Consider the following 21,042-nt stretch of genomic DNA (forward strand, 5'->3'; position numbering starts at 1 on the left):
AATGAACACTTTATTGGTGTATTTCAGCCTGGAGGAGTAAATTTTAATACTAGCGGGATAGGGCAGGTCCGAGGTTAAGAGGTGCAGGAGGAGAACGTGTTCCAAATACCGAGCACTCTGGATGTCAGTAAAGCTGTGGGACTGGATGGTATTTCACCATGAGTTTTGAGAGACTGTGCTAAGGAACTGACAGCTCCTTTGACCTGGCTTTTCAATGAAAGTCTGGCTACAGGAAAGGTGCCCAGGGAATGGAAGGAAGGTAAGATAGTGCCATTGCATAAGGGTGGTAGCAGACTGAAGTGTCTAATTATAGGCTAGTTTGTGTGTCATCAGTAGTTGTTAAGATCTTGGAGAAATTAGTTAGGGACCGTATACAACATTGGGCAGATGAGGGTCCTGTTATCCGTGAGAGTCAACATGGATTTGTAAGAGGGTGCTCTTGTTTTAGTAATATGCTAGCCTTTTATAATAAAGTTACAAGACCAGTAGATGAGGGAAAGGCATATACTGCCATTTTCTTGGATTTAGCGAAGGCATTTGACAGGGTTCCACATGATAAGCTGATATTTAAGTTGCAGCACATGGATATAGATGTCAGGTTGGTCAACTGGATTCAGAATTGGCTGTCTGATAGGTATCAGAGTTGTGTACGGTGAGGCAGACAGTTACAAGTGGGATCCCACAGGGCTCAGTACTGGGACCTATATTGTTTAACCTTTACCAATGACATTGTCAGTGGATTGCAGGGGGATGTTGTTGTTTGCAGATGATGTGAAGCTGGGAAGGGTTATTAGTAATAGTGCAGATGTGGTAGTCATGCATGATTTGAATAAGCTAGACAGATGGGCAAATGAATGGGGGTATTGGTTTAATGCAGCAAAATGTAAGGTCTTGGGTTTGGGACACATTGATGGAATGCTGCATACTCTATTGGAGGAGATATAGTGGCGGAAGTAGGGGAGACAAGAGATCTGGGGGGTTGATGATTCATAGAAACCTGAAATTCAAAGGACATATTGCAAAGGTAGTAAAGGTAACACAAAGGATTGCTGTAATAATGAGAAGGATGCTGACCTGCAGAGATAAAAGAGTTATCATTCTGTTGTATAAGACCCTGATCAGACCACACTTTTGTTCTCAGATTTCGTCCCCAGGATTTGAAGGGGATAAAAATTAACTGTGGAAAGGGTATAGAGGCAGTTTCAGTACTGCCTCTTACTGAAACTGCCTCTATACCTAAGGGAATGTGGACTGCAAAAAAATGGACTGCAAAGTTTGATGGATAGAAGGAGAGGTGATATGATTGAGACTTTTAAACTGTTGCAGGGTTGACACTGGGGAGTTCTTTTGCTTGGTTGAACAGCAGGAAGGAGTGATGACAAGGGGCCATCCCTGGAAGTTACGAAAGGAAACTGTGAGCAAGAGAGTGAGGAGTGGTTTCTTTGCATGGAAGGTGGTTGAACTGTGGAATGCATTGCCTGATAGAGTGGTGAGAGCGAGAATGGTCAATGAGTTTAAGGAGTGATATGATAGCCTTTGTGTTTCCTGGGAGGGACCTCCCACGTTGTTGATAGACTTGTGTTTCCTGGGAGGGACCGCCCACGTTGTTGATAGACTTGTGTTTCCTAGGAAGGACCTCCTGCGATGAGGCTTTTGACTCCTTGGAGGCCTAAATAATAATAATAATAATAACAATAATAATAATAATAATAAATCCAAGTTACTTTCTATTTAGAAATGCTATCTACAAACAGAATTTCAGTTTGACCATTTTTAAATAGCATAAAGTGTGCTTTTTTAAATTGTGCTGCATTTTTTTCAGTCTGGATACAAGTCCTTCAATACTGTTTGTTGTTTGAATTTTCATTTGTTTATATTGTGTTTTGCTACTTGCTTATTCTTACTGCTTCTGGAAATAGCATCTGTAAAGAAGTATATGTCGGCTTCATGTAAAGCTTCGGCACGAAGATCGGGTTCTGTCTTGGATTTTTTTCCAGTGGATGTATTGCGAAAATTACTTCATGTATGCACCAAAAATACTCTTTCAATCTGTATCTGGAGTGTGACAAGGATGTCTGCTATCTCCCTTATTATTAATACTGATGCTAGTTCAAGTTACAGAACAGACAGCAATGAAACATGCCAAAGGAATATCATGGAAAATAAATAATACTTTGGGCGATCTAGACCATGCAGATGATAATATCTAATTGCTCACAGACATGCAGATATCCAAAACAAACTAATCACATTACAAGAGGAATCACTGAAAGCTGGGTTGAAAATAAACACAAACAAAACAAATGAGAATCAATGTGAACAAGAAGGCATCAAATACAAATGAAAATGGAAAAATCGAAACTGTTTCACATTTTACATGGCTCAACAGTGTTTTATCTACAGATGGAGGAGCAACTAGAGAAGTTGACATAATGATTCAAAAGGCAAGAAGTGCATATGCTAAACTTAGTAGAGTACAGAAAATGAAAAATATTCACACAGATGTGAAATACGATGCTAATCTTCTTGAATGGCAGGCAGTTTCAAGTAGAGTGATGTGGGCAAATATGAGAATGGGGAACTGAACAATGAGACTTATTTCTGCCTATGGTCCTACAAAAGGTTCTACTAAAGTAGAAATGCAGGAATTTTTTGATGCTTTAGAAAAAGTAACTGACACAATGAAAAAGGAAAAGTTGGTACTTGTTGGGGATCTAAATACCAAAGTAGGAAATGATTATCAGACATACAAAAATATTTTGGGAAAATTTGGAGAAAAGAGCAAAGCTAATAATAATGGCATATATCTGTTGGATTTCTGCTCAGGACATGGACTATTTATTACTAACACAATGTTCCAACATAAAAACGTACACAAATTCACATGGAGAGAAGAGGCAAGGAATAAGAAAAGTCTCATTGGCTATGTTATTGTTGATAGTGAATGTTTTCTCCCTTGTGCAGGACACCAGAATGTACAGAGGATTTGAAATTGGAAGTGATCACTATTTAGTCTTGAGCAGGATAAAATTGAATTTCATATTGAAAAGAATAACATGTAAGAAAGTTTTAAAGCGAATAAAAGTTGAGCAGCTCTCAGATGCGAACTGTAGACTAAAATACACAAAGATTATTGAAGAAAAAATGAAAGAGTTTGAGAACAGAAATCAAACCTTGGAGAAAGTCCTGATTGATTCAGTTAGAGTGGCATGTGGTGAAGTTGTCTTCAAGAATAGAAAAATTAGAACTCCATGGTGGACACAGGAAGTTAAAGAGGCAGTGAAGGAAAAGAAGAAAGCATATCAAAAGTTCCTGGCAAATAAGTCAGCTTTTACTCTTACAGAATACAGAGACAAATGTAAGAAAGCTAAACACTGTGTAAAACTAGCTAAACAAAAGTCATGGGAGGACTTTGGCAAGAACATAGAAAATAAATATCAAGAAGGTGGTAAGATATTCTGGAGGAGGTTGAAGAAGCTTAGAAATGGAGAAAAGAGTACTTTAAAAGGAGTTAGAGATGATAAAGGTGACATGAAAACAGGAGAAAAAGATATCCTTGAAGTATGGAGTAATTACTTTGAAAAACTGCTAAATGAAACAAGCAGTGACGACAGCACAGTGATAAAAAACACTGACCAGGCATGCAGTTAGGAATACACATTCATACTTTAAGTAGGAAAAGCCATCAAAGGCTTGAAATGTGGAAAGGTAGCAGGAGTAGATGATATTCGACCAGAAATGCTGAAGTACGGTGGCATAAGAGTCTTACAGTGGCTGCACTGCATAGTTCAGAAAGCCTGGATAGAGGGACAAATTCCCAACGATTGGAGTAGAACTCTCATAGTACTCATATATAAAAAGGAAATAAAACTGAATGTCAGAATTACAGGTATTTCTCTACTGAGTATTCCTGGCAAGATCTATGCAAGTATACTTGAGAAACGGTTGAGAAGAATTGTGGAAGAAAAGCTTGGTGAAGAACAAGCTGGATTCAGGCCAAATAGAGGCTGTCAGGATCAGATTTTCATTTTACAACAAATAGTTGAAAAACCTGGTAATATAACAAAGATCTGTATTTAAGTTTTGTCGATTTGGAAAAGGCATATGACAAGGTGAGAAGCTATTCAATACGCTACAGTTATATGGTGTCAATTGGGCATTATATCAAGCAATACTTAGTCTTTATTTGAGTTGTAAGTCAGCAGTTAGAATTGAAGGAAGTACAGGAAGATGGTTTAATGTTAAATGTGGTGTCAAACAAGGATGTACATTATCCTTTCTCTTATTCATTATCTAAATGGATCACATTATGAAGTGGTATTAAACATGATATCAAAATTGGAGATGTTAATGTATGCTCTTTGCTTTATGCGGATGATGTTATACTTCTAAATAAATCCGCTACAAGTCTGCAAGATTCTCTGACTAAATTGAATAATTGTTGTAATAGATATGGTATGAAGGTCAGCAATAAAAAGACAAAGACAATGAAAATAGGCAGAATCATTGAAAATGTCAACTGTGTTGTGAATGGAGAACCTGTGGAACAAGTAAAGCATTTCAGCTACTTATGCACGATTTTTAGTAAAGATGGTAAATTAAATATAGAAATAGACAACAGAATCAGCAAAGCTGGTATGGTGGGAAGTCAATTGAATAAATTCACATGGAATAAGAGATAAATTAGTCGGAACACTAAATTAGCTGTATACAAGACATTGTTCAAACCAGTTTTAACTTATGGATCTGAGAGCTGGGTCAGAAAACACTTAACCAAAGACTAGAGACCACAGATATGAGAGTCCTGAGAAAGATTAGAGGTGTGAACAGATGGCATCAATGGCAATATCATATTAAAAAGAAGGATATTAGAAAAGAACTTGACATTGTCAGCATCCAGGAATGTGTTAGCAGAGCTAATCTCAGGTGGTATGGTCACTTAAAACAGAATGGGTGGGGAAAGATTAGCAAAACAAGTGTTCTCTGCCAGGTTGGCAGCAAAACGTCCCAGAGTAAGACCAAGATATAGGTGGATTGATACGGTACAAAGTGCCTTAGACGATAGAAATATAAGATCTGTAATTGGAGTCTTGACAAGTAACACGCTGATTTGGAGGAAAATTGTAGATAGGAAGTTAGTAATGAGGTAATTTTTTTTCATGTAGTACTATCATATCCTGTACACCCCTTGAGGGTACATGGCAGGATTGTAGTGCCTGCGTGAACGTGCCTTTTTTGTAAGTTCCTTTTGAAAATGGCAACGCCGAAATATCGGAGATATTTAATAAAGTATAATTTAATTTATATTCGGATCTACGTTGTTCAATTCCCTAAGTGATTTAGAAATGCATAACCAATATAAGCCTGTCTACGAGGAAGGAATTTGATGATGATGATGAAATTAAAAATATTTAATGCATATATTAAATCAGTTCTTTTATATGGATGTGAAACATGGCTGGTTTCAAGGAAATACAAAGAAAACTACAAATATTCATAAACCAATGTCTGCAGAACATACTTTGAATTTAGGCCACGAATTACTAATGAATAACAAATCAGCAAAAAAAGTCAACCTTGAAATCAGAAACCAAAATTTAGATGAATTGGACATACACTTGGGAAAGATCATGAAGAAATCTGTCATCCAATCCTGGAATGGAATCCAGATGGAAAGAGAAAGCTTGGCCATCCTAAAAAAACAACTTTAATAGAATGTGAGAAGAAGAGTTTTGCTGAATTAAGACCAATTGCAAGAATAAGGAAAACCGATGGAAAGCATTTACAGACTCCCAATGTTCCTGATGGAATCTGAGAAAGAAGAATATTTATCATGGACTGGAATTATAACCATTCTATCATTGAGACTGGAATGTGCCTGGATTAAACTCCAAAGATTTCTCTTCCATTCCATATATTCAACTTATTTCAACCATGTTAGCAAATATTCTAAAGAAACATAAGATCCATACTTCATTCACTCCTCTAACTAAAACTGATGCTTGATTTACATGGCAAAACCAAAAGGCAATGGCTTAAAGTGTCCAGGTGTGTACTATCATTGGCATGGCTGCAATTTCCTGCATTTCATACAAACAAAGAATTCAACTGAGTTTTGTACAGAAGAGCTTGTTAGAGATATCACCTATGGTAGAACCAAAGTCTCTGCTCTATCCAATCATGTTGCTAATCCTACTTCTCAACAATGATCAATCCACTATGGTGAAATACTATTGTCAGCTCTGTGCATCTTGACATGAATCTAACTACAACCTTTCTGATTGTTACTTCTCTACTATTCAACTATGGTGTACACAAAATCACAACCTCATTCGACATTCAACAATGCAGTCAGAACAAGAATTCCTGATAGCAATCCATTTTTAATTTAATATTATGGCAGTTGTACTCAACTAATGTTTGTGCTGTGTGTCTGGTTTTTTCACTTATATTATTTCCACCAATAAAGTCTCCTAGCAAGACAAAATTAATCATGCCATATCAGAAATAAATAGATCCTATTATATTTTTTGTTTCTTGCTCAACTTAATAGTCATATAAGTTTTAGAAAAATACACACACACACGTACGCACGAACACGCTCACACTTTTGAAGAGATTGCCGCAACATAGAGACTGAAATGTTGAGTGCGATTGTTTTTTAGTATCATTTAACTTTTAATCTCCAGGCAGTACATAAATCTACACACCATATAAACTTGCGAGAAAAGGAGTTACAAAAATTTGCCACATAATTTTGGCCTGCCTGGTTGGCTGAGTGGTTAGCATATCAGCTCTCCAGCCAAAACGCTGCGGGTTCGAATCCTGGTGTGGGCATGGATGTTTGTGATTGTCTGTGGAAATGCTAGTGGTGGTGGTCAGCAGTAGCTGCATTGGTGTAGATGATGAAAGTAGTTGCGTTTCATTGTAGTTGGTAGATTGAGTGGTGGAGACAGAGAGTCGTAGAGTAGGTACCCTCCCTCAATGACGCTTTGAACTCCCTGGAGGTGTCATGTAATAATAATAACAATAATGTATACATGTTTAAACAAGTAACACTACAAATGTGAATATGGCATATACCTACTTAATCTTTAACCAATCAACAGGAGTCTGTTTCAATTTTAGGTACATTTGTAACCTGTTTGCTCTTTCTTTTTTATGTTCCAATCCACACATGAGAATAGATTTATATGGGAAAGGGGAATATGCAGCTATTTACAGAAAATGCAAACAATTGATATGGGGAGAGCTATGAGGAGGAAGTGACCCCCAGGATGATTTGAACAGATCTTCAGTATGTACGGGAGAGTAGGACTAACAATTCAGTGTTACAGAGTATGAGGGTTTCGAAATTTGAAAGGCAACAGTAATGAGATGCTGTTCAATCAAAAGGTGGGAATGGATTGAAAGTTGTGGAAGAGATAAGGTACCCCTGAAATTTGAGAGCTTTCTTATAAGAACAAAATAGATTATGGCAGAGATGCAGAAATAAAGATGTTATAGTTCTGCTATATAAGTCATTGGTTAGATGGAACCTCAATGAATCTTGACTTCATACAGGTCTCAGAATAATAATAATATAGAAAGTTCAGGCATTATTTTAATAATAACAGAAAAGCTCTCTCCTAGTTATATACCTTCAACCCTTAAACAGCCCCACTGCTTATTTTATTAAGTAATTATTATTATTATTAACATTTGACCTCCATGGAGTCAGAGAATCATTGTGGGAGGTAGACACTATTGCACACAATGCTCATTCAACTGTGCTTTAAACTAATTCGAAGTGTCTATACCCACAACATACTCAGGCAATGTATTCCACTCATCAACCACTCTCCATGCAAAGGACCTACTACTCATTGCCTGCTTGCACCCTACTTATACAGTTTCCCACAATAGCCTCTTGTTCTACCCCCCCCCTCCTATTCCATGAAAAATATTTTCCATGTCGACCTGATAACCATCCCTGATTAGCTAATATGTCTCAATCTTATCTCTCCCCTTTCCTCCTATTCACGATGCTCTGCAACTTATATTCTCTCAATCTGTCCTCGTACTCCATGTTCCAAAGACCACTGACCAACTTTGTGAATCTTCTCTGGATCCTTTCCAACACATCCTCACCACCACCACGAAAACCTGGTGACCAGATCTGTGCACAATAATCCATATGATGCCTGATCAAGGCTTTATACAATGCCATCATAACCTCTCTATTTCTGCATGTCAGGGTCCTCCACATTATTGCCATTATCTGATGTGATGTCTGCACAACTTGAGCAATGTGGCCCCTGAATTTCAGGTCCTTGTCCACCATTAACTAATCAAAAAAATGAAAAATTTAAATAATTAACTAATCACTCATGAAAAGTATGAACACAAGCATATTATACAGAGACTTTACCATTCGTGTCAAAATAGATCCTACAGCCGTACTAAAGCTAATAGAAGCAAAATATGAACAATAATGGTAATATGACACACACGCACGCATGCGCGCGTGCACACACACAAACACACACACACTTTCATGTCAACAGCCAAATGTGGACATAAATTTATTGCCAGCATACTAATAAATTACACTACACAAAAAATGTGTTATAAATTTTGTACAAATTAAAATAATTTTTGGCAAAAGTTACAAATTTCCTAAGGACATACTTAAGGAATTAATGTATACAGTGCTTACTGAAAACTATGTTTCATTATGGAACATGTCCACCCCAAACTGTAATGCAGCTCTCTCACAATATCGCACCCATGCTTAGCACCAAGTGATTCAGGAGTTCTTGAAGTTTCGAGAGCAGCAATGCAACTCTCTATTGTGTCCCAAATGTGTTCTGTGGTATTGAGATCTGGGTAGCATGATGGCCCCTCGATTCGATTAACATCCTTGGTCTCCAGAAGTATCTCCAGTGCTTGTGTACGATGTGGTGTGGCTGCCATCCATAAAAATGAATTCTTCGCCTACAGCACCACAGAACAATCAAACAGGACATTGAAGAACTTCATCGCAATATCATTCACCAGTCATAGTCCCTTTTTCCAGCACTTGAAGCTTGTTTTGTCCATTAAGCATAATGCCTCCCCACACCATGACCCCAGCACCGCCACATCATCTCTTTCAAGAACATTCTTGTGATGGTAAGAGTAACACTTATCTGACACTTGATCAGATAAGTATCAGACACTTATCTGATTCTAGACGACACTTGATCTGACACATGTCAGATCAAGTGTCGTCTAGAATCAGATCAAAGACTAAAATGACTCTCAACTGTTAAGTACACATTAGCCCATTGGTGTCTTACCAATTTTTATGGATACACCACCACCACTGAAAACGTGCTCTACAATGAACTGTGGATAAAGGGACACAGATTACAGGTCTTTGGGCATGGCATACAGGCCTACTTGTTGCAGATGTCTTGCCACAGTATGGCGAAATATCTGTGTACCTGTGCTTGAATGGAGCTGACTTGTAAGCTGATCAGCCATGGTGCATTGATTACGTTTTGTTGTTCTGACCAAAAATTTGTCTTCATGCTCTGTGATAAAGCAAGGGCAAACTCTTAGCAAAAGTCTGGAACAAATTCCATTGGTTTGAAATGCTACCCAGAGCCTGGATGTTAATGTCAGCTCTTTGCTTTATGAAGACGATGTTATACTTCTAAATAAACTGCTACAACTCTGCAAGATTCCCTGACTAAATTGAATAACTGTTGTAATAGATATGATATGAAGGTCAGTAATAAAAAGATAAAGACAATGAAAATAGGAAGAATAGTTGAAAATGTCAACTGCATTGTGAACGGAGAACCTGTGGAACAAGAAAAACATTTCAACTACTTAGGCACAATTTTTAGTGAAGATGGTAAATTAAACATGAACTAGACAACAGAATCAACAAAGTTGGTATGGTAGGAAGTCAACTGAATAAATTCATATGGAATAAGAGAGAAATTTGTCGGAACACTAAATTAGTTGTATAAACCAGTTTTAACTTATGGATCTGAGAGCTGGGTGAGAAGTAAAACACTTCACCAAAGACTAGAGACCACAGATATGAGAGTCCTGAGAAAGATTAGAGGCATAAACAGATGGAATCAATGGCAATATCATATTAAAAACGAGGATAATAGGAAAGAACTTGACATTGACAGCATCCAGGAATTCGTTAGCAGAGCTAATCTCAGGTGGTATGGTCACTTAAACAGAATGGGTGGGGAAAGATTAGCAAAACAAGTGTTCTCTGCCAGGTTGGTAGGAAAATGACGCAGAGGAAGACAAAGATATAGGTGGACTGATATGATACAAAGTGCCTTAGACCAGTGCTTCCCAAACTGTGGGGCGTGGCCCCCTTGGGGGCCGTAGGTTTTGTTGAGGGGGCCGTGAAATAATGAAAACAAATTTAAAATGTTTTAAGACAAAGTAGATTTTTTTTATTTTAAAAGAAACGTATTTAACTTTTATTATTTATTATTTCTTTTTTGTTATTTTTTATATTTTAATGGAAAAATTCACCAATTGGTGTTGGTTCACAAACTTTGCTTCCTTCGTATTTCGGCGCTTAATGAATATTAGTAAATATTACTTATTGATATGTTTCATTTCAAAGCAGTGGTTAATTGTATTTACTTCGAATGCTCTCCAGGGAAGCTCCAAATCTTCCTGTCCCTTTCATCACACGTTCGTAATCAGGGACTGTTGATATTGACTTTATATACGTATCAAAACTCGTTTTATATTATCACTGTCATCCGAGCTAGTTTTCTGTCACCAATAAAAGTTTCGCATATACTTCACACATGAAAAGAAGCTTAAACAAATTCATGTAGGGAGATAGTAACTCCCTTGCAGTGGTAAACAACACCCCTCTCTAACAGCCACTATACTGCAGAGGACATAAAAACAAGTACTTTTATTATGCTAGTGAATAAGGTACGAGGAGTCTGTGTAATATATTTCTCAACAAATAGTGCAATTAGAAACAACTGGGATAAAAACACACTAATTAATGAATCACATGTCCCCTCATACAGAAACTATGCTGTATATATAGACTGAAATAAAACCATATGTTGCATGGGCAAACACAGTATCTAACTAAAAACTATTGTTATTAATTAAATGTGTGTGAGTTCGATTTCCCAAGGCAGCAATAAAATTCAACCGAACATGTTAAAAATTCGTAAAAGTGTTAAAACTAATATATATATAATATATATATATATAATGAATGTTATATAATGAATGTTATGGCAGTTTCACATATGGAATTAGGTTGAAGAGAGTTAGCATTTCAACCCAATTGTCAGCTATGCTTTTATCTTTCGGTTGCGCGATCTTTTGCTAATACCGCACCAATCATATGCACATTTTAATAACCTGCCTTTGCTGTCTGTTTCGCGTTAGGCTTAATTACCTTAAACGGAGAAAAGTCACAAAAGAGAAAAATGTTCCTGGTCCGGGGATTCCCTTATTCAGGTAATATTCACTAATTTCATGTTATTCAGTCTGTGGTGTGCCAGTATCGGTAAGTGGTGATATTATTTGATCTATTCTACGTTAAAAAATTTAACCCTGAGATGGATAAGTCGCTGATAAAAAATAAAAAAAAAATCCCGCGAACAATCAGAAGAAGCAGAAACAGACTCAAAAAAAGGACAGTATTTCATATTTTACCAGAACAGCCTGCATCGTCTTCAGAACCAAACGGTAAGAGGCAAAAAATGTAATATATGCATTTGATTTTTGCAATATTCGCTGTGTATGTTTTGTATTGAATATAAATACAATAAATATTATAATAATATATCTCTCTATTACGATTTTTCGAAGGGGGGGGGGGCGTGAAATATTTTAATTTTGCAAAGGGGGCCCTGACATCCAGAAGTTTGGGAAGCACTGCCTTAGACGATAGAAATATAAAATCTAATAATGTTGGAGTCTTGACAAGTAAAAGACTGATTTGGGGGAAAATTATAGATAGGAAGTTAGTAATGATGTAAATTTTCATGTAGTACTATCATATCCTGTACACCCCTTGAGGATACATGGCAGGAATTTGATGATTATGATGATGAGAAAAATCAATTGAACAATGTATCGACAAGTCCAAGAAATTGAATACCATAGGAGCAAAGTCTCAGCTTTGTCATCAGATGTGCTCTCTTCAGCTGACCCACCAGACTTTACAAATGAGACATCAAGTGTTATGGGATAAATTGAAACTATTACACTGTTGCTATGGCACAATGAAGAGAAAAATCTGGGAGTCTTTGGAAATGGCATTAGATCTTTTACATTTAAATATTAACTCAAGTATCGACTTATCTGAATTCATTCTTACTATCATTAGCCAAACATGCACATGAATGCATAAATACTCACAACGTACTGAACAATTATTATTATTATTATTATTATTATTGCAGGTATCTCCATGGAGTCAGTAGACTCATCGCGGGAGACTCAAACTATCAAAACAATATCTATTGTACCTCTTCTTGAATTCATTTACAGACGAAGAACTCACAACTGAGTCAGGCAATGAATTCAATTCATTCACCACCCTCCAGGTGAAAAATCTAGTTCTCACACCCTTGTTAACCACACTTTTCCTTAATTTCTAGGGATGACCTCTTGTTCTTCCATCACTATCACACAGCTGAAATATTTCCCCTGCATCAATCTTATAGAAACCTTTTAGTAATTTAAATGTTTCTATCAACCAACCTCTGCAATCCACAAGCTCTCACTCTATCAATGTAGGGAGCATTTTTTACATCACTCACCAACTTAGTCACTCTCCTCTGAACCCTCTCCACAACCTCTTCATCTCCAAGGAATACAGGTGACTTGAGCACAGTAATCCAAATGTGGAAGTATCAATGCCTTATAAAGAGGAATAATAACCTCTTTATCTCTGTATGTTAGTGTGTTCTTCAATAACCAAGTAATCCTATGTGTAATGTTGGACACCTTAGCAATGTGCACTCTGAACTTCATCTCCCTATCCACCAACACCTCTGAAGTCCCTAGCCTCATTAATCTCTTGGAGTACTGTTCCATCAATGTGGTACACAGCTGGTAATCTTTTAATCTCAAAATGCATAACTTTACATTTTCCACATTGAACTGACATCCATTACCTTTTGCCCATTTTGCCAGTTTATTTAAATCATCCTGCAAATTCTCAACATCAGCTTGATTTTTTATTGTGCTACCCAACTTTGCATCTTCAGCAAACAACTGAATATCTCCCTTCAAGCCATTTCCTATATTATTTATGTACAAATTAAACAATAACGGCCCAAGCACAGAGCCCTGAGGCACACCACTGGTCACCTGCTCCTCCATACAATACTTTCTGGTATCTCTCCAAGAGCCATTCTCTTATCCATATAACCAATTTAGTATCCATCCCCATCTGCTCTAATTTGCGCAAAAGTATTTCATGGGGTATCCTGTCAAAAGCCTTAGCAAAATCCAGAAGTATCATTGTGTATCCATTCCCCTTGTCCAACTCAGATGTCATTCTATTATAAAAAGCTAATAAATTGCTAAGGCAGGATCAACCTTTAACAAAACCATGTTGGCCCCTATAAAGTATCATAATCCTGATCCATCCATTCTTGAATTTTGTCCTTTACCAACATGTAGATTCTCAAGTTCTTAATGTAGTGGAATAGTTATGACAAAGGTAAGGGAGGTGGCATGAAGGGGACATTGCAGTTTATGTATACTAATGCCAATACTTTTACCACCATTTCCAAGATGGTGGTTGGTCTGTAATTAACTACCACACTCTTAGAGCCACCTTTATGCAAAGGAACCACTTTGCCTTCCTTCCACTCCCTAGGGACTATAACCATACCAGAGTTCAAACTTAAGTTAAATGACCAAGTGAGGCATTGACAATTCATTTGCACATTCATACAACGCCCAAGCTGACATTCCATCTAAACCTACAGAGTGTTAGCATTTAAATTCTGCAATATACTAAGTACCTGGGATTTATTACCTTCAATTCTCACATTAGTTATTGCTACAGGTACAGAGATATCCTCACTTGGGTGATAGACTTTTGAAAAGTGATCACTCAGTGACTCTACTATTACATCTGAATTGGTCACCTCAATACCATCAGCATCCACTAAGGTTATCCATCCAAAGTCATTCTTCCTTTTACTTGCCACATAGCAGAAGAACTCCTTGGGATTATCCTTGATCTCCTTGGCTAAGGTCTTCTCATAATCTGATTTAGCTTTTCTTACTATGCTGGTAACCTTCCTAGCTTGAGCCTTGTACTGCTCGTGAGTACTGATTGCCTTTCTCCTTGTAATAACATTTTCTTTTTTTGCAGATCAAGCCTTATACTACTACTACTACTCATCCATCTAATGTCTACCTTGTTTGTCTTCCTGACCATGGGAATACATTCTGATATTGCCTTCCTCAGATACCTACTGATAAAGTAAAATTGTTAGTCTGCTGCCATGCTAAGACAGAAGAAACCTAAGATGAAGAATTATGATTGTGAATGAGTCAATGTGTAGGTTATGAAAGAATAGTGTAAAATTTGTGGATGTGTGGAGTGAGTTCAAGGACTTATATAATAGAGGTATTTTACATTTGAATGGATTCAGAGTTAGATGTCTTGAGAAAGTATTGTTCAGTGAATTCAGAAGCACAGATCAAAGAAACCAGAATGCTTAAGGAATCTAGACATACATGAGAGAGAGTGATTATATGATCCTAAATGTATATTCCCAAGTTCTTAATGTAGTGGGATAATTATAACAAGGATAAGAGAGGCTGTGGCATGAAAGCGACATTGCAGTTTATGTATACTAATATGCAATTGTGGTGATAGGCTGCATTTTTGTGACCAGTCTCATTATTTAATAGCCACACCTCATATTTTTAACTCACTGCTCAAAGGGTTAATGCCTAACTTTTGGCCAAGTATTGAGAATAAGGGTGAGCAGTTTAAGCATTGGTTAGTTCAACTTGGCCAAAAGTTAGGCATTAACCCTTTGAGCAGTGAGTTAAAAATATGAGGTGTGGCTATTAAATAATGAGACTGGTCACAAAAATGCAGCCTACCACCACAATTGCACAACCCAACTGCCACTCCCCTTCCCCATCCACATACTGCTGCACACAAACCCTCCACTGTTGGAAGCAGCGCTACAAGTCATCAGGTGCCGTCCACCTCAGCAAGGCCACCGCCCTCTCCTTCACCTCATCCACCAACTGAAAATGGGCACCCCCTCAATGTGGACCTCAACCCCAGAAAAAGGTAAATTATTATTATTATTACGGGCAACTCCAAGGAGTCCCTAGACTCATCGAGGGAGGCCCTGAACATCATGTTCATCAACTATTCAACATTCACAGTCATAGCACCCACAACAGACTCTGTCAGCTTATTCCACTCATTCAGCACTCTAAAAGTAAAAAACCTAGCTCTAACACCCTTACTAACCACACTCTTGCCCAGCTTCCATGGATGGCCCCTAGTCCTCCCACTACCAGTCCTGTTCTCAGAAATATCCTCTGAATTAATCCTATAGAAACCCTTTAGTAATTTGAATGTCTCAATCATATCCCCCCCCTTTTCCACCTATCAACCAATTTCTGCAACCCACAAATCTTCAAACTGTTCTCGTAAGGTTCATTCCATAGACCTGCTATCATCTTGGTCACTCGCCTCTGGATCCTCTCCACCTCCTCCTCCCCATCTAGAAGAATCCCAGGCAACCAAATCTGGGCACAGTAGTCGAGATGGAGTCTTATCAAGGCTCGATACAGAGGAACAATAACTTGCTTGTCTCTGCTCGTTAATGTATTTTTTAGCAGCCAATGCAACATACAATTAGAAATAATTAAAATAACATCAGTCACTTCTTTAACTACATAATGGTTGTCATCTTTGTTAGTCAATACTGTTTTGTATATCAGTTTGTATGTTTACACACATGAAAAAATCCTGTGCAATTAGGATGAAATGTCATGCTGTTAGTTAAAATAAATGTTATAATCTTATTCCAGTGTTTTGCCTTATAAACTCTTAGTTACATACTCATGAACTAAATATATATATATATATATATATATATATATTTTTTTTTTTTCCCCACTCTCTCTCTCTCAGCCTATACATTCTTCATTGTTGAGTAAAGGCCTCTTTCATTGCTTGAGGATTGAGTCTACTTCTCCCATGATGACCAATTCCATCTTGGGAGAGTGTTTATACACTTGTATGAATGAATGTATGAAGGTGAAAGATAATCACAAACATCCATGCCCATGGCAGGATTCGAACCTGCAGCATTTTGGCTAGAGAGTGGATATGCTAACAACTTGGCCAACCATGCTTATCTATATATATATGTGTGTATGTAACATACAGAATAAAACTGTATATTAAAAAAAATTAATGTCCCTTCTACTCACACACACATTCATTACCTTAAAACATTGGAAATCCATTGGTCGAATTTTTTTTACGTAGCTCCCACCTACAAAAAGTTTCTCCATAAACCTATAGTACATTTTACTGTGGGGGAACTAAGGACTTTTTTTTCCCATTTTTTTTTTTTTATTCATTTTATATTTTTTTTGGTGTTATTATTTTACTTTTTATCTGGAAATCCTGCTCTTGAGACCAAATGGAACTTTTTCAAGTCACTTCAGGTCTACAATAAGTGTTTCCACAAACAGGACTCTGGCATACCTGGTGAGTATTGCCACCAAAAACATATATTGTCCTTAGCTGGAGGAAATGCCAACAAGACCTCTAGGTACAAGACCTGAACACCCTTGGGAGTAGATATAAGGAAATTGATGATGATGAAGTGAAGTAAGATCTTTTTCCAGATAATAAGACAGGACTATTGAAATGCACTAGGAAATATGTTTAAGACAACAGGTATAGCAGATTGTGAATCATCTGAGTACTACAAAGTGTGTCAAATGAAGAATTATAAAGGAAGAAGAATTTTCTTTCACAGGAAAGTGCAAAATTGAAAAGTTGCAGAAGAGGCAAAGAGATTAGCAGGGCTGAGAAAAGAAAGAAGCAGATAGTCCAAAGTAATAACAGAGACCAAGCGAACAACTGAGAAAAACAAGTTAAAGAGAAAATTATGTACAGAGACTCCATGATCAGGGAAATACTAAATGAAAGTGTAACAAAATTGTGTTTCCCTGGTGCAAAAATTCATGATATAAGTCAAGCCATCGGTATACAAAAGAAAGAAACTGATCTTAAGGTAAGGCAAAAGAACTAATTGTCTTGGTTGGCACAAATGATCAGAGAGGAAAGAAGTATTCTATGAGGGAGGATGTAAAGGAGTTGTTTACTGAAGAGAAAGAAGATGATTGTAAGTCTCCTGCCATGCTATGATAGAGGCGAACTGCAGAGGAGGGCATTGGTAGCAAATGAATCAATACATAGGTTGTGCAGAAGGAATGATGCAGGATTTGTGGATCTGTAGTCTGTGTTTGACAGAAAGATTTGTATAATGCTGATGGAATGCATCTAAATGGTTTTGGTGTTAAATGCCTAGAAAGGGAGTTGTGTTCAGTAAACATGCCAAAGCACAAATACAGGAAAACTTAAGAAATTAGGGTGAAAGCAGTTGAGTTTGTGTGAAGGTACCCATGAAGCAAGTGATTATGAGAACGACCAAATGCAGAATCTAGTGTCTTAAGCAAAAATTTTGAATAGAGTATGCAATTCAGGAAGTAAGGGTGATTGGGGTCCTAAAGGGATGCTTACATTTCTATATACTAATGCCAGAAGTACCAGGAAGGAGTTTTTCGCATTGGTTGGTGCAACTTCACCAAAAGTTATAGGCATTCGTGAAACTTGGCTAACAGCAGGTGATGTAGTTACGGGGATAGAATGTGAAGGGTTATTTTTAGGGAAGATAGGATGGAGAAGGTTTAATAATAAGACAGACAAGGGGTGCTGCTAATGACAGCAGATGAATTGCAGCCAAAAAAGAATAGGAGATAGGTGGGATGGTGGATGTCATTTGAAGCAGTCTGGTGTGAGATAAAAGCCAGTAAGACAAAATATGTATATATATATATATATAGTTGGCTGTTGCTATATGCCAGGGGATTCCACAGATGATCTGGAAGACATGCATCATCAAATTAGCACAATGAGTACAAGTCAAGTGATTATTATGGGGGACTTCAACTATGGAGATTCAACAACTGGAAAAAAGAAAGACCACATGGCAGGAAGGAACTGGAATTTATACACCTACTGAGAGATAATTACTTGATGCAGCATTTGATGGAGGGATATAAGGATGCAACAGTATTGGACCTGGTCATAGGATCAGAAGAGCTATCCATAACCAAGGTGACCACACTGCCTCCAATTGAGGAAGCAGTCACATTCGCCAATCGCAGGCAATATGATCATGCGGTCTTAACTTGGGAGATTGTAAAACATGAGGAATATTCTGTCAAGAACGGTGTATATGTGTAACTACAATGAAGGTGATTATGACAAGCTTAGGAAGAAGCTTGAATCTGTGCTTTGGCATAAAACACTGCAATGAAGGATGTTAGTAGTGTATGAGAGATAGTTAAGATGCATCTAGAGGAAGCAATATTAAATTTGATACCTAAGGAAAGGTGGGTTAATCATGGATGAGTAATATGTTGTGTGAGGTTGTGTGAGTAATATAAAATGCTGTGGATGGTATAAAGGGAGAAAAATGATGAGCAAACTCATGAACAGTATAAGGCTCAGGCAAGAAAGGTGACCAGCATGGTAAGGAAGACAAAATTAGCTCACAAGAAAAATCTAGCCGAGCAGGCCACAGAAATACTAAGGAGATATTTCGCTATGTGGCAAGTAAGATTGTGAACAAATCGAAAGGCTCATATTGTAAAATCATATGAACGTTGCTTATGCTATACAAGATGACATCCCTTTCAAAAACATCGGCTTCCTGACATGTCTATGAAGAGGGAGGACATCGAATATTTGATCCTAAATTGTTTAATCATCAGATATGTTCTTTTACACCTTTTCTAAAAAAATACCTGACTTTGAAAGCCCATAAAAAAGTCGCTATAGAACCTAAATCTCAAAGATCTTTCTTTAAACATCATGACAACTTTTTCAACGATGTTTGAAAACATGAAATTTTATAAAAAAATTATTCAGTTTCATCTTTTAAACATGATTTATATAAAGAGATATAAGGAAACGTAAAGGTTACACTGTTGTCGAAACGAAACTATATCCGTACAATTCGAATAACATAATAATACTAATTCGCTGAAAACTTCATTGAGCAATGTATTATACCAGTTAAAATAAATCTTTTTTTTTTTTTTATTTATGAAGGTAAGCATATATTTTTGACGTCAATTATACAAACAGGATCCTAATTAAACGATAACTTTCCATTTCCTCTTTTATCAGAACAATGAGAAGGTTTATATTACGGCGTACCTCAAGATTTCAGATCTTTGGATTTCTTTGCAGTTAGGAGAGGTTCTAATAACTGAATTATGGCTTAATTATTTATAAGAAACGATGATTTTATAAATAAAAATAAATAGCAACACGAAGAAAACCAAAACAGAACATGTATTTTCGGAATGACGTCAGAATGCAACGTCACTGTTATAATATCAATTCATACATACGACGTATTTTCTTAAAAACAAAATCAGTCAATATATTTAAATACAGTTAATATATTATGTATACTGGAAATAGGAAATTTAAAAAATAACATTTTCGTGTTATTGTAATATACATTGATCAAAATTAATATGAAGCTATAGATTTTATATATCATCTCGGATTCATACATAACTCAGAATCCTCCAATCACAGAAATTCGAGGAAACACTCTGTAGGCGGATCTGAAATTAAAGCCTTAGGGTAAACAATTAAATAGGGAATAAAATTTAAATTCAAAAATATAAATAAATAATAATAAAACCACATTTTTCACAATTATGATCTTCAATCATTAAAATTTGAAAAAAAAAACATATATCTCATAACAAATACTCCGAAAATATTTTAAAAAATAGCATACCACAACAAATGTATAAAACACGGATTTTAAAGATCTAATAAGAAGAAAACTTGAAGATGAAATCACGTGTTCCGTGATTTCAACTCAGAAAATAATACTAGTTGGGGTTTAAGAACACGAAATAGTAACAGATGTCTGACGTAGCTGACGTAGCAGTTAGCTCAACTATCAGTGACGAATAAAACTATCGGCCAGCTACCTTCAAAAAATGGTTGTACGGTGAGTAATAAAGTAATTCGGGTGCCCACTTTGAAAAATAAATAAGATTTAGAACAGACTTTCCCAAACTTTTTTTGTTCACGAAACACTTTTTATCTCGCAATTTATCTATTATCCGCACCACCAACAGTGTGTAAGCATACGAACTTGTCAGCCGAAGGCTACTTTATTTCATCCATCCGAACTACTCATGATATGGGTTCACTTTCACGTCTCCCTCAACCTGTGCATTCCAGGCTGAATTGCATATTAGATCACCACATTCTTACTTTATCTCTATGCAAATCTCGCGAAAACAAAGTGTTCTGATATCTATTTCATTATTATTCTATGCCAGTATATTAATAACTGGGGGGAAAGGTTAAAAACTATAATAATACAAAAGTAGTGTTCACGACAAATATACAAAATTTAACTATTTTATTTTAATCAGGTATTTGTTTTTGCCGGCTTGCATGGTTTTTCATTGTAGCTGGTCTCTCTCTCTCTCTCTCTCTCCCTCTCTCCTTTTGCTTTTGTATTTATTCATTTCTTTTGGTAGCCGATATCTTTCCATTATATATTCATGGACACGAGTCAATATTTATTTATTTTTAATCATTAATTATGCTTTTTCACGGAATAATTGTTTCACATCTTATGGAACAGCGTTTCCCAGAGCATAGTTTGGGAAACGATGATTTTAAAGGATATATATTTAACATATAAAATATTTCAGCATTCA

The 21,042-nt window shown here is 36.6% G+C and overlaps 1 protein-coding gene across 2 annotated transcripts in view; it reads right to left on the reverse strand.

The window, feature by feature from the left end:
* The window catches only part of LOC150105224 (uncharacterized), a 378,667-nt gene extending 359,025 nt beyond the window's left edge, over positions 1-19,642 (reverse strand). For both annotated transcript variants that reach the window (XR_016548564.1, XM_090395544.1), the window contains exon 1: positions 19,502-19,642. The gene's annotated coding sequence lies outside the window, so the exon portion shown is untranslated. The remainder of the gene's footprint in view (positions 1-19,501) is intronic.
* Positions 19,643-21,042: the final 1,400 nt, after the last annotated feature.

The sequence above is a fragment of the Typopeltis vanoorti genome, chromosome 7 (genome assembly GCF_054136105.1).
Source record: "Typopeltis vanoorti isolate ZY-2024b chromosome 7, IOZ_Tvanoo_1.0, whole genome shotgun sequence".
In the NCBI taxonomy this organism is placed as follows: Eukaryota; Metazoa; Arthropoda; class Arachnida; order Uropygi; family Thelyphonidae; genus Typopeltis; species Typopeltis vanoorti.